Here is a 14111-nt window from a genome sequence, read left to right on the forward strand (position 1 = left end):
GAGTTCAAAAGTTGTGTTGGCTTGTATACAGCCGTGATGAGATTTTTATTTTGATTTAACTAGGCAAGTCAGTTAAGAACAAATTCTTATCTACACCGGCTAAACCCGGACGACGCTGTGCCAATTGTGCGCCACCCTATGGGACTCCCAATCACGGCCGGTTGTGATACAGCCTTGATTCGAACCAGGGAGTCTGTAGCGACGCCTCAAGCACTGAGATGCAGTGCCTTAGAACACTGCACCACTCGGGAGATGAGAACTCTCTTGGTAGATAAAAGGGTTTGCAGCTTACCATGAGGTATTCTATATCAGGTGAGCAAAAGCTCGAGATTTCCTTCACACATCGGAATCAGTGCACCAGTTGTTGTTTATGTAGAGATGCACCCCTCCCCCTTTGGACTTGCCCGAGTTCGCCTTCGTCCGATAGTGCTGCTACAAGGAGAAACCACTGAGTCCTACGTACATAGAGTAATCCAGCCACGTCTCTGCAAGGCATATAATATTGCAGCTTTTCAAGTCTCTCTGATAGGAGACTCTCGAACGAAGCTCATCCATCGTATTACTCGAATGACCTTATCTTCACGGTGAGCGAATTATAAAGCATAGGATATGAAATACCAAGTTAAGCAGAGTGTAATGATATTATTGTTGTTATTTTTTTATGATGTATTGATAGTTTAATAAATGTATAAAAGTCTGTTGGCTAACATTAGCTCCCATCAAGCTAGCCTGTTGTAGTCATGAGGACTCCAACTAATGTTCTCACAGAGTGTAAATAAAGGGAAACATTGTAACTTGCTGTTGTTAGGGATATGTTGATAATGACACGTTGAAAATGTATTTATGAGATAAGATGATAATTAATAATTTTTTACAAATAGTTTTTTACTATGTTGGCTATTTAGAATTGTATAATAGTAGCCTATTCAGTTGAATGAGAGAGAGACAACTGAAAACTGTAACGTTGAAGAGAGAAGTACCAGATAAACTAAATATTTTTAATAATCGTCAAGGTGTCAGAATCCCTAAATTCTTCTCACCATTACCATACCTTATCCAGGTCCCAAGGTTTAAGAGGGTATACTACACTACTAGACCGTGTGTGTTGTGGTTTTTTACTATGAGCTAAAGGAGTTTAAGAGCAAGAAGTCAGTGTTGCATTATGTGAGTACCATACATTACTACGTTTTTTGTCCCTTTACCGGGAAAATGGTGGGACACAGTTCATCATGTTAATTTTTATTTTATTTTTTTTATTTTTTTTTATTTCACCTTTATTTAACCAGGTAAGCCAGTTGAGAACAGGTTCTCATTTACAACTGCGACCTGGCCAAGATAAAGCAAAGTAGTGCAATAAAAACAACACAGAGTTACATATGGGGTAAAAAAAACATAGTCAGAAATACAACAGAAAATATATATACAGTGTGTGCAAATGTAGCAAGTTATGGAGGTAAGGCAATAAATAGGCTATAGTGCAGAATAATTACAATAGTATTAACACTGGAATGCTAGATGTGCAAGAGATGATGTGCAAATAGAGATACTGGGGTGCAAAAGAGCAAAATAAATAACAATATAGGGATGAGGTAGTTGGGTGGGCTAATTTCAGATGGGCTGTGTACAGGTGCAGTGATCGGTAAGGTGCTCTGACAACTGATGCTTAAAGTTATTGAGGGAGATAAGAGTCTCCAGCTTCAGAGATTTTTGCAATTCGTTCCAGTCATTGGCAGCAGAGAACTGGAAGGAATGGCGGCCAAAGGAGGTGTTGGCTTTGGGAATGACCAGTGAGATATACCTGCTGGAGCGCAGACTACGGGTGGGTGCTGCTATGGTGACCAATGAGCTAAGATAAGGCGGGGATTTGCCTAGCAGTGATTTATAGATGGCCTGGAGCCAGTGGGTTTGACGACGAACATGTAGTGAGGACCAGCCAACAAGAGCGTACAGGTCACAGTGGTGGGTAGTGTATGGGGCTTTGGAGACAAAACGGATGGCACTGTGATAGACTACATCCAATTTGCTGAGTAGAGTGTTGGAGGCTATTTTGTAAATGACATCGCCGAAGTCAAGGATCGGTAGGATAATCAGTTTTACGAGGGCATGTTTGGCAGCATGAGTGAAGGAGGCTTTGTTGCGAAATAGGAAGCCGATTCTAGATTTAACTTTGGATTGGAGATTCTTTATGTGAGTCTGGAAGTTGAGTTTACAGTCTAACCAGACACCTAGATATTTGTAGTTGTCCACATACTCTAGGTCAGACCCGTCAAGAGTGGTGATTCTAGTCGGGTGGGCGGGTGCTAGCAGCGTTCGATTGAAAAGCATGCATTTAGTTTTACTAGTGTTTAAGAGCAGTTGAAGGCTACTGAAGGATTGTTGTATGGCATTGAAGCTCGTTTGGAGGTTTGTTAACACAGTGTCCAATGAAGGGCCAGATGTATACAAAATGGTGTCGTCTGCGTAGAGGTGGATCTGAGAGTCACCAGCAGCAAGAGCGACATCATTGATATACACGGAGAAAAGTGTCGGCCCAAGAATTGAACCCTGTGGCACCCCCATAGAGACTGCCATAGGTCCAGACAACAGGCCCTCCGATTTGACACACTGAACTCTATCTGAGAAGTAGTTGGTGAACCAGGCGAGGCAGTCATTTGAGAAACCAAGGCTATTTAGTCTGCCAATAAGAATGCGGTGGTTGACAGAGTCGAAAGCCTTGGCCAGGTCGATGAAGACGGCTGCACAGTACTGTCTATTATCAATTGTGGTTATAATATCGTTTAGGACCTTGAGCGTGGCTGAAGTGCACCCGTGACCAGCTCGGAAACCGGATTGCATAGCGGAGAAGGTACGGTGGTATTCGAAATGGTCGATGATCTGTTTGTTAACTTGGCTTTCGAATACTTTCGAAAGGCAGGGCAGGATGGATATAGGTCTGTAGCAGTTTGGATCTAGAGTGTCACCCCCTTTGAAGAGGGGGATGACCGCGGCAGCTTTCCAATCTCTGGGGATCTCAGACGTTATGAAAGAGAGGTTGAACAGACTAGTAATAGGGGTTGCGACAATTTCGGCGGCTAGTTTTAGAAAGAAAGGGTCCAGATTGTCTAGCCCAGCTGATTTGTAGGGGTCCAGATTTTGCAGCGCTTTCAAAACATCAGCTGTCTGAATTTGTGTGAAGGAGAAGCGGGGGGGGGCATGGGCAAGTTGCAGCAGAGGGTGCAGAGTTGGTGGCCGGGTTAGTGGTAGCCAGATGGAAAGCATGGCCAGCTGTAGCAAAATGCTTGTTGAAATTCTCGATTATTGTAGATTTATCGGTGGTGATAGTGTTTCCTTGCCTCAGTGCAGTGGGCAGCTGGGAGGAAGTGCTCTTATTCTCCATGGACTTTACAGTGTCCCAAAACTTTTTGGAGTTAGTGCTACAGGATGCAAATTTCTGTTTGAAAAAGTTAGCATTTGCTTTCCTGACTGCTTGTTTATATTGGTTCCTAACTTCCCTGAAAAGTTGCATATCGCGGGGGCTATTTGATGCTAATGCTGTACGCCACAGGATGTTTTTTGCTGGTCAAGGGCAGTCAAGTCTGAGGAGAACCAGGGGCTATATCGGTTCTTAGTTCTGTATTTTTTGAATGGGGCATGTTTATTTAAGATTGAGAGGAAATTACTTTTAAGGAACAACCAGGCATCCTCTACTGACGGAATGAGATCTATATCCATCCAGGATATCTGGGCCAGGTCAATTAGGAAGGCCTCCTCGCTAAAGTGTTTTAGGGAGCGTTTGACAGTGATGAGGGGTGGTCGTTTGACCGCGGACCCGTTACGGACGCAGGCAATAAGGCAGTGATCGCTGAGATCCTGGTTGAAGACAGCTGAGGTGTATTTAGAGGGTATGTTAGTCAGGATGATATCTATGAGGGTACCCATGTTTAAGGAGTTAGGGTTGTACCTGGTAGGTTCGTTGATAATTTGCGTGAGGTTGAGGGCATCTAGCTTGGATTGTAGGATGGCTGGGGTATTAAGCATATCCCAATTTAGGTCACCAAGCAGTACAAACTCAGAGGATAAATGGGGGGCGATCAATTCACATATGGTGTCCAGGGCACAGCTGGGGGCTGAGGGGGGTCTGTAGCAAGCGGCAACAGTGAGAGACTTATTTCTGGAAAGGTGGATTTTTAGAAGTAGAAGCTCAAACTGTTTGGGCACAGACCTGGATAGTATGATAGAGCTCTGCAGGCTATCTCTACAGTAGATTGCAACTCCACCCCCTTTGGCAGTTCTATCTAGACGGAAAATGTTATAGTTGGGGATGGAAATTTCAGAATTTTTGGTGGCCTTCCTGAGCCAGGATTCAGACACTGCTAGAACATCAGGGTTGGCAGAGTGTGCTAACGCAGTGAATAACTCAAACTTAGGAAGTAGACTTCTGATATTTATGTGCAAGAAACCAAGACTTTTGCGATTACAGAAGTCATCAAATGATAGCTCCTGGGGAGTAGGAGTGATACTGGGGGCTACAGGGCCTGGGTTAGCCTCTACATCACCAGAGGAACAGAGGAGGACTAGAATAAGGATACGGCTAAAGGCTTTAAGAACTGGTCTTCTAGTGCGTTGGGTACATAGAATAAAGGGGGCAGATTTCCGGGTGTTATAGAAAAGATTCAGGGCATTATGTACAGACAAGGATATGGAAGGATATGAGTAAAGTGGAGGTAAACCTAAGCGTTGGGTAACAATGAAAGAGATAGTATCTCTAGAGGCATCAATTGAGTCGGTCTCTGAGTGTATGGGGGGAGGGACAAAGGAGCTAACTAAGGCAGGTTTAGCTAGGCTGGGGGGTCTACAGTGATATAGTACAATTATAAATAACCGAAACAACAATAAACAAACCATGTTTGGGCTGAGGCTAAACATAAACAGGATGTAGTACCGTAAAAAGGAACAGTCCAGCAGATATCAGCTGTATAGCTGAGTTATCATAAGGTCCGGTGGTGAAGCGCTAGTGAGTAAGAGGCCACGGCTAGCGTGTGCTACGTCCGTTTTGTTGTAGCCAGCTGGTAGCGATGAATCCGGAGTTAAAGGTCCAGTGATTCAGTGATTCCGGTGGAAAAACTGATATGTTCTGGGTCGATAACGCGCTGTGCAGACTGGCCGAATATCCGGTGATCAATGTCCAGTGATTAAAAATTAATCCCGCGGAAAAAAATCCAATATTCTGGGTGAAACACCGCTAGCTGTGGCTAATAGCAAGTAGCTAGTTCAGTAGCTAGTTCAGTTTAGTGAGTAAGAGGCCACGGATAACGTGTGCTAACGGGCCAGGGCTAGCAGATGGATGGAATCTTCGTGGTTAACGTCGTAACCACATCAGACGATTTCGTCGGCAGACCAGTCGTGTAGGATCGGCGGGGCTCCGTGTCAACACTAGGTGGTCCCGTCCGGTTGATAGAGAGGTAGATAGCCGGGAGATGGGCCTAGCTCGGGATGATTAGCCAGACCACAGCGTCCGTTTTGTTGTAGCCAGCTGGTAGCGATGAATCCGGAGTTAAAGGTCCAGTGAATCAGTGATTCCGGCGGAAAAACTGATATGTTCTGGGTCGATAACGCGCTGTGCAGACTGGCCGAATGTCCGGTGATCAATGTCCAGTGATTAAAATTAATCCCGCGGAAAAAATCCAATGATCTGGGTGAAACACCGCTAGCTGTGGCTAATAGCAAGTAGCTAGTTAGCTGGCTAGCTAGTTTCAACTGGAGATTCTAGATTCTAGATAAAAGGTAAGTCAATAATAGAATCCGTTCCACATTGAGTGAGGCGGGTTGCAGGAAAGTATATTTTGTAGAAGGATGAAAAGTCTGATAGGGAAATATGTACGAAAAATACATTGTAAACAACTACCATAATTTCATGTTTCACTACATGTACCAAACTTGTATTTGAACCAGTACCATGGTATTTTCCTGCCATGGTAGTGACCAAAAAAACATGACAGTACCATGGTCTTTTTTTAATTGTACTACCATGGTACCTTTTTGTTGGTGTAGACACTCAAAAGCTTTCTCTCTTTATTGCTGTCCAACACAGTCAACCACAAACAGTTCTAGAAGAAATCCCCCCACCAGATCTTGATGTCTACTAGTTAAAAGTACATAGTTGGGTAACAGTGCTTACAGGTGGGTATAAATAAAAGGTTTAGCTCCTATCATTCCTACCTTCTTAGATGCCCTTGTTCGGTAGAACAACACACTCTCTTACAAATCAGCAGGAGCAGCAGATCCTTTTCTTTTCACAAACACTGGCAGGTCTCTAAATGAGGAGGAAGAACAACGAATGGCACTCTCCTGTCTGATCTAAGAGCACTCTCCTGTGTGGTGTATTTCTCCCTTTAATTGGTGAGGCCCCTCTCCGAGCTCTCAGAATTGTGGCACATCCAGAGGGGCATAATTACCTGCAAATCTGTGCGATCCTGCTATCATGATATTGATGTGGTTTATGGGTGGTATTTGTTATCGGGTGGCATCGTAGACCGAGCCCTCATTAACACCTCTCACCTCTGCAGAGAGAAAGTACACAAACAAGGAGGCTGGAGTTCACACAGGGGAGCTGCTTTATCTGGCCCTGCCTGGATTGCATCTCAAAATTCAACACAATTCATGATCATAGAATTTATGCATTTACTTTCATGTTGCGGTAGTATTTTATGTGTTTCATGCTCTGTACAATAGGTTATCATATGAAGTGGGATGGATAGTCATCAAATTACAGAAACATTTCTATTAACCACCCCTGTCATGAATGAAGAATGCATTTATTAGCAGATTATGCATTCATGCAGGCTGTTATAAGTAGCCAAGCACTGCCATGATTTCTCTGTGTTTTACAGTGCTCTTAATCACCTGTGTGTAATTTATTATGAGTACAGTTACTGTATATTTCCATTTCATTGATAGTATACCATTTATGAACGGTTACTACAGCATGTCTTATAATACACTAAGAGGTTAGATGTCATTGTAATGCATTATATTATGCACAAATGTTTCATAGAAAACACTCAGAGTTGTATACACCATTTCAGAACTAACTTTGATGATGATTAAAAGACACCAGGGAAGCTCTTTAGTCCAGTTCTTCCACTTTTGTTTCACATTATCACACACATTGCCCAGTGTCTTACCGTATATTAAACAAACAAGTGTTGTCTCTCAGTGCTCGTCTGCTCATTAAATGGGAAGCTAAACTGGTCTGACAACCTCTGAGATGTCAAGGGTTACAGCAGAAGTGGGATGGTGCCAAACATATAACAAAGTATGGTGTTAAAGCAATTAGTTTTACATCACACTCCAGGGGAATTGAATACTTGTCAGCAGCAGGTCCATTGGTTGCAATTAGTGTCGCATCACTACATGCTTGCCATACATTTTCTATAAACTTGGAGTAAACATTGCATCAGTTTACCTTGCCAAAGCTTGTTGCCGTGGTGCTGAGGCTTATGTTCATTACAGGGATGGTAAAGTGCATCAAAGCATTTCACTAGTGTTATATATTCATTCACCCTTTACATTAAAGGTGTTTGGAACTTTTTAATTAAATAGTCCTGCTGTGAGTTTTACATCACCCTTCAAACATGCTACTCAACTTTAATTCAATTTGTATGCAGCCTTTGAGCATATTAAACCATTGAATGATTAAAAAAGATTGAGAAGATTGACTGTTTTGCATTGATGTGAGAAATTATTTCACTAATAATCATCCTCATTCTGGGTTTTATGTACAGGAGCTTTACAATATTTTAAATGGGATATCTTGTAACTTTTCTTTCACAATGTCTGTGAGAAGGAGGTGACTATTTGAGATGATTTGAACTGAAGCTGCAGAATTCCAAACTCATTTAGGACTGAGTGCCGTCCCTCCCATCTACTTAACATGTTAGGGTTATTTTGGGCAACATAGCGCTTTGCGAGGGCTGTTTTGCAGTTGCTGATACAAATGGGAGATGTTGTACTTTTTTTTACCTCCACTGATTCCATCTCATTGATATCAGAGTCCTTTGTGTACAGCCAGCTGAAGGACACGGTGGGAGGGCTTAGACGAACATTGATCTGTTATAAATTGCAATCAGAGCTCACTGGACAATGTGTGGTCTTCCAGGATGGGATCCTCAAAAGAGACAAAAGATCACATCCCCTAATATTTGATTAGGTATACATTTCCTGAGGTGACCCCAAGCCCTTCCTATGAAGGGTACATTTTCCATGGTAGGTTTGTAATGGACATCAACTGCCAATGTATGTATGTTTTCACTAGTTTTCATCCAAAGTGTTACTACTTTAGTAAAGGAGAGTGACTCTACACAATGGATACTTACTGTAAATGTATTCCATAGTTTTCCTGACCTGCTACAGTACTTTTACATCAGTTAAAGGCAATATTTTGAGTACTTTGGGGGTAAATCAATACTTGCTGTACTAATTCTGGAGAGTTCAACCTCAGGCCACAAGCTTCCTGTGTGAACTTTTTAATCCACCCCATCCTCTCCATTTATTAAACTCATTTCAAAGACTAGGAGGATTTTAAATGTCATGTCATTTAATTTCTTAAACCTTCCTTTTTAATCCAGATGAAATATGAATTAATAAATAGGCCAATGCAAGGAGGAATATTGGCCTCAACTGATTTGGTTGGGGTGTTTGGACAAAACAAATTGAAGTGATTTGGGGTTTGTAGTTTGGGAAGGTCACTACAAAGAGATCTTTACTAAGCACTTGTTGGAAGATAACATACCGTCTCTTAAAAAATACCATCCAGTGCATAATAACAGATCCAGTGAAAGAAGGTTAACCAGGAGAGCATTGTTGGTGGTAGAATAGTAAGAGGCCCAAGAATAGAGAAAGCAACCTATTATTAAAAATGTGTGTTTCTGTTTCTGAATGTCAATGCTCCAGTCTGGGAAACAAAAATAGTGCCCTTCGACATCTCCTAAACTTTACTGTGAGTTTACCATCTTTATACTTCAGTTCTAATGATATTCTAGGCTTGTTCTTATATCTACCCTTTCTGTACACAACACCCACTACATGCACTACATTGTTTACCTGAGCCAATGTGTTCACTGCTCTAGGCAAAAATGTGGAACTGTCATGGAGAATTGACTAAATGGAGGCTGAGGCAGGTTTGACGGGCCTGAGGTTGTTAACACTATGGACCAGTGTGTCCTAAGTGTGCTCGAGGCATGATAGGTGTGACCTTGTAGCTCCTCCAGCGGGACAGGGCACATGGGTCATCTCCTTTGAGCTCTCTCCAAAGCAACAATATGGTCATACTCCACGGTCAGACTTAAGTGCTTACATTTGGACTACTCCAGGAAATTACTCATGTAGTCAAAAGTTAATGATGATCGTTGCTGTCTGACCAATGCAGTCACTAGCCTAGGGTTTGATTGTGTCCTCTCAGAATATAATGTGATATTGTAGTTAGCTAATAACTTGCAACCCTGACCTACTGTGTGAATGAGATCATTCTGTGGACACAGCAAAGCTATCCTGACGCATCATCGTAAACAGTAGGCAAACAAGCGATGTCACAACAACAATTACTTTTAATTCAACAATTAATTTGTTAACATGGCTTTAATTAGGTGGTGTACTGCAAAGCTATTCCCTCCTCATGTAGTAATAATACACCATTTAGCAGACGCTTTTATCCAAAGCGACTTACAGTCACGTGCGCATACATTTTTATGTATGGGTGGTCCCGGGGATCGAACCCACTACCCTGGCGTTACAAGCGCCATGCTCTACCAATTGAGCTACAGAGGACCACACATTCATTAGTTATTCATGTAATGAGGATATGTCCAGCAAGGTTAAGCAAAAATATTAGCTGTATGGAACTATATACAATAACAAGAATGGAATTATGTGTATGAAACTTTCGATCCTGCTGTGCTACTGGCATTGTGCATTATTGTTTATACAGACACAGACATATTCCATAATATATTTACATTATAATAACCTGCCCACTAATTACTTTGATATCAATTCAGATTAAAGTATTAGAAACAGCAGTAACTATGTGGATTACATTTCCCATCATGCTGCGCTACTGACACTTTGCATGAGGCTAGTTGTTTAGATGAAGGTAGACAGAGAGAAATATTCCAGAATGTATTTTATGCTTATATGTAATTGCTTTGATATCCATCCATCTTTAAAGTACTTGAAACAAACTGAGGGGAAATATGTAAAACGAGACTGTTTGAACAAAACACTGTTTAAACAGAACATAAAAGTAGTTCAGCCAGTGAAGTGCACACACTGGTGTAACAGTGATAAAAAGAAGAATGGCATGTCTTCCAAACAGATCCCTCCTGTGCTTTACTATCTTTAATTAAAAATTAATCAAAGCAGTTGAAAGTCACTTACTATCAGTTTAGATATGTGACAGGGCTGAGAGGAAATGGTTTATGCATTGTCAGATTCAGAATTGTTTGAAGCTACACATCCAAACAGTTTCTAACATAGTTGAGAAGCTAAGAAGAAAATCATAGCAATTGCTTAAATATCACAACAACTTATTGCTTCGTTTTGGCTCTGCAGACATTTGTTCTCTGTTGTGTTTGTCATGAGAATCTTTTTAATAACTGGAGTTTGCCTCAATGTACATTACAGTAGTCTTGGCAGAAATAACAAACTCAAAATCTTTCTTGTTTCTCTACCCTCTCATTGGTGGTACAGGCATGCACACACACACACACACACACACACACACACACACACACACACACACACACACACACACACACACACACACACACACACACACACACACACACACACACACACACACACACACACACACACACACACACACACACACACACACACACACACACACACACACACACACACACACACACACACAGGGGGAATCAACAGGGGGGATTCTACAGATAAGGTGTTTCTACACGCCTTTAGGTCATTGGGAATGGAGTTGGCACTTCTGGTTGGGTGGCGTTACACAACTAAAAATGTATTATTATCTCAATCTACCATATCCATGGAAACGCCTTCATTGAAAAAGACAGAGTGCAGCAAAGCATAAAAAAATAGGAGCAGGTTGAAAAAGCATGGCTCATATTATCCCTCACACTTAATCAATATCCATTGAGACAAGTATTATATTACTACCACCTGTTGCTATAGCAATAAATAGGGGGGTGTTGCAGAACAATCTGGAGTGTACAAATCTACAGACCACCATTCGGGATTAAGACCTACCTCTGAGAAACATTGTTCAGTACTGTAGAGCCTAATGTATGATTTTTGAGACCCATCTTTCTAGGATGAAAATGCAGTTTTGTAAACTGTTGTTATTAGCTTATGGGTCATTACATTTTGGTGGGGAAGCATTTTTTTTCCTGAAGCACCCTCCAGGCTATGTTTTCCTTCTATTTACTACCTGCAATTAGCTTCCTATATTAAAGTGCTCACTGATGTCTGACTAATGGCATGTATCTATCACACCCCAGAAAGCAGGGGAGGTGTTTTCAATACAGGAATAAAGACAATAAAGTAATCTAAGCACTGTTTGCTCATCAGTATGACCCCCCAATGACATGTAATGGGACATGATATTGTAGCGACCATTGCCTAGGTAAGCTAGTTATGATCTACCGCAAGTTGGTAAACACAATGTGGGCAGTAGTTAGCAAGTTTGCCTACGTTCTAGGAGACCTGAGATTGTTGCACTTCGCTATGATTTTTTATTTATTTTTTATTTATTTAACCTTTATTTAACAAGGTAAGCCAGTTGAGAACAAGTTCTCATTTACAACTGCGACCTGGCCAAGATAAAGCAAAGCAGTGCGATAAAAACAACAACACAGAGTTACATATGGGGTAAAACAAAACATAAAGACAAAAATACACCAGAAAATATATATACAGTGTGTGCAAATGTAGCAAGTTATGGAGGTAAGGCAATAAATAGGCCATAGTGCAAAATAATTACAATTAGTATAAACACTGGAATGATAGATGTGCAAATAGAGATACTAGGGTGCAAATGAGCAAAATAAATAACAATATGGGGATGAGGTAGTTGAGTGGGCTAATTTCAGAAGGTCTGTGTACAGGTGCAGTGATCGGTAAGGTGCTCTGACAACTGATGCTTAAAGTTAGTGAGGGAGATAAGAGTCTCCAGCTTCAGAGATTTTTGCAGTTCGTTCCAGTCATTGGCAGCAGAGAACTGGAAGGAATGGCAGCCAAAGGAGGTGTTGGCTTTGGGGATGACCAGTGAGATATACCTGCTGGAGCGCATATTACGGGTGGGTGTTGCTATGGTGACAAATGAGCTAAGATAAGGCAGAGATTTGCCTAGCAGTGATTTATAGATGGCCTGGAGCCAGTGGGTTTGGCGACTAATATGTAGTGAGGACCAGCCAACAAGAGCGTACAGGTCACAGTGGTGGGTAGTATATGGGGGCTTTGGTGACAAAACGGATGGCACTGTGATAAACTACATCCAATTTGCTGAGTAGAGTGTTGGAGGCTATTTTGTAAATGACATCGCCGAAGTCAAGGATCGGTAGGATAGTACGTTTTACGAGGGCATGTTTGGCAGCATGAGTGAAGGAGGCTTTGTTGCGAAATAGGAAGCCGATTCTAGATTTAACTTTGGATTGGAGATGCATAATGTGAGTCTGGAAGGAGAGTTTACAGTCTAACCAGACACCTAGGTGCTTGTAGTTGTCCACATACTCTAGGTCAGACCCGTCGAGAGTAGTGATTCTAGTTGGGTGGGCAGGTGCCAGCAGCGTTCGATTGAAGAGCATGCATTTAGTTTTACTAGTGTTTAAGAGCAGTTGGCTACGGAAGGAGTGTTGTATGACATTGAAGCTCGTTTGGAGGTTTGTTAACACAGAGTCCAATGAAGGGCCAGATGTTTACAAAATGGTGTCGTCTGCGTAGAGGTGGATCTGAGAGTCACCAGCAGCAAGAGCGACATCATTGATATACACAGAGAAAAGAGTCGGCCCAAGAATTGAACCCTGTGGCACCCCCATAGAGACTGCCATAGGTCCAGACAACAGGCCTTCCGATTTGACACATTGAACTCTATCTGAGAAGTAGTTGGTGAACCAGGCGAGGCAGTCATTTGAGAAACCAAGGCTATTTAGTCTGCCAATAAGAATGCAGTGGCTGACAGAGTCGAAAGCCTTGGCCAGGTCGATGAAGACGGCTGCACAGTACTGTCTATTATCGATCACGGTTATAATATCGTGTAGGACCTTGAGCGTGGCTGATGTGCACCCATGACCAGCTCGGAAACCAGATTGCATAGCGGAGAAGGTACGGTGGGATTCGAAATGGTCGGTGATCTGTTTGTTAGCTTGGCTTTCAAAAACTTTCGAAAGGCAGGGCGGGATGGTTATAGGTCTGTAACAGTTTGGATCTAGAGTGTCACCCCCTTTGAAGAGGGGGATGACCGCGGCAGCTTTCCAATCTCTGGGGATCTCAGACGTTACGAAAGACTTTACAGTGTCTGAAAACTTTTTGGAGTTAGTGCTACAGGATGCAAATTTCTGTTTGAAAAAGCTAGCCTTTGCTTTCCTAACTGCTTGTGTATATTGGTTACTAACTTCCCTGAAAAGTTGTATATCGTGGGGGCTATTCGATGCTAATGCAGTACGCCACAGGATGTTTTTGTGCTGGTCAAGGGCAGTCAAGTCTGAGGAGAACCAGGGGCTATATCTGTTCTTAGTTCTGAATTTTTTGAATGGGGCATGCTTATTTAAGATTGAGAGGAAAGCGCTTTTAAAGAACAACCAGGCATCCTCTACTGACGGAATGAGATCAATATCCATCCAGGATACCTGGGCCAGGTCAATTAGGAAGGCCTGCTCGCTAAAGTATTTTAGGGAGCGTTTGACAGTGATGAGGGGTGGTCGTTCTACAATATGGCTTGTAGAATATATTGACCATGAAAATTCTGAGGACCTTAATTGTCTTTGAAGTCTGCTATTTACCTGCATGGTGGCTCCACACACTGGTAATGGAGAATGCACCCAGCTCAGTTTCCCACACCTGCACCCAACTGAACTCCGCTGGTATGGCTGAGC

The sequence above is a fragment of the Coregonus lavaretus genome (assembly GCF_964263955.1).
Source record: "Coregonus lavaretus genome assembly, chromosome: 9".
In the NCBI taxonomy this organism is placed as follows: domain Eukaryota; kingdom Metazoa; phylum Chordata; class Actinopteri; order Salmoniformes; family Salmonidae; genus Coregonus; species Coregonus lavaretus.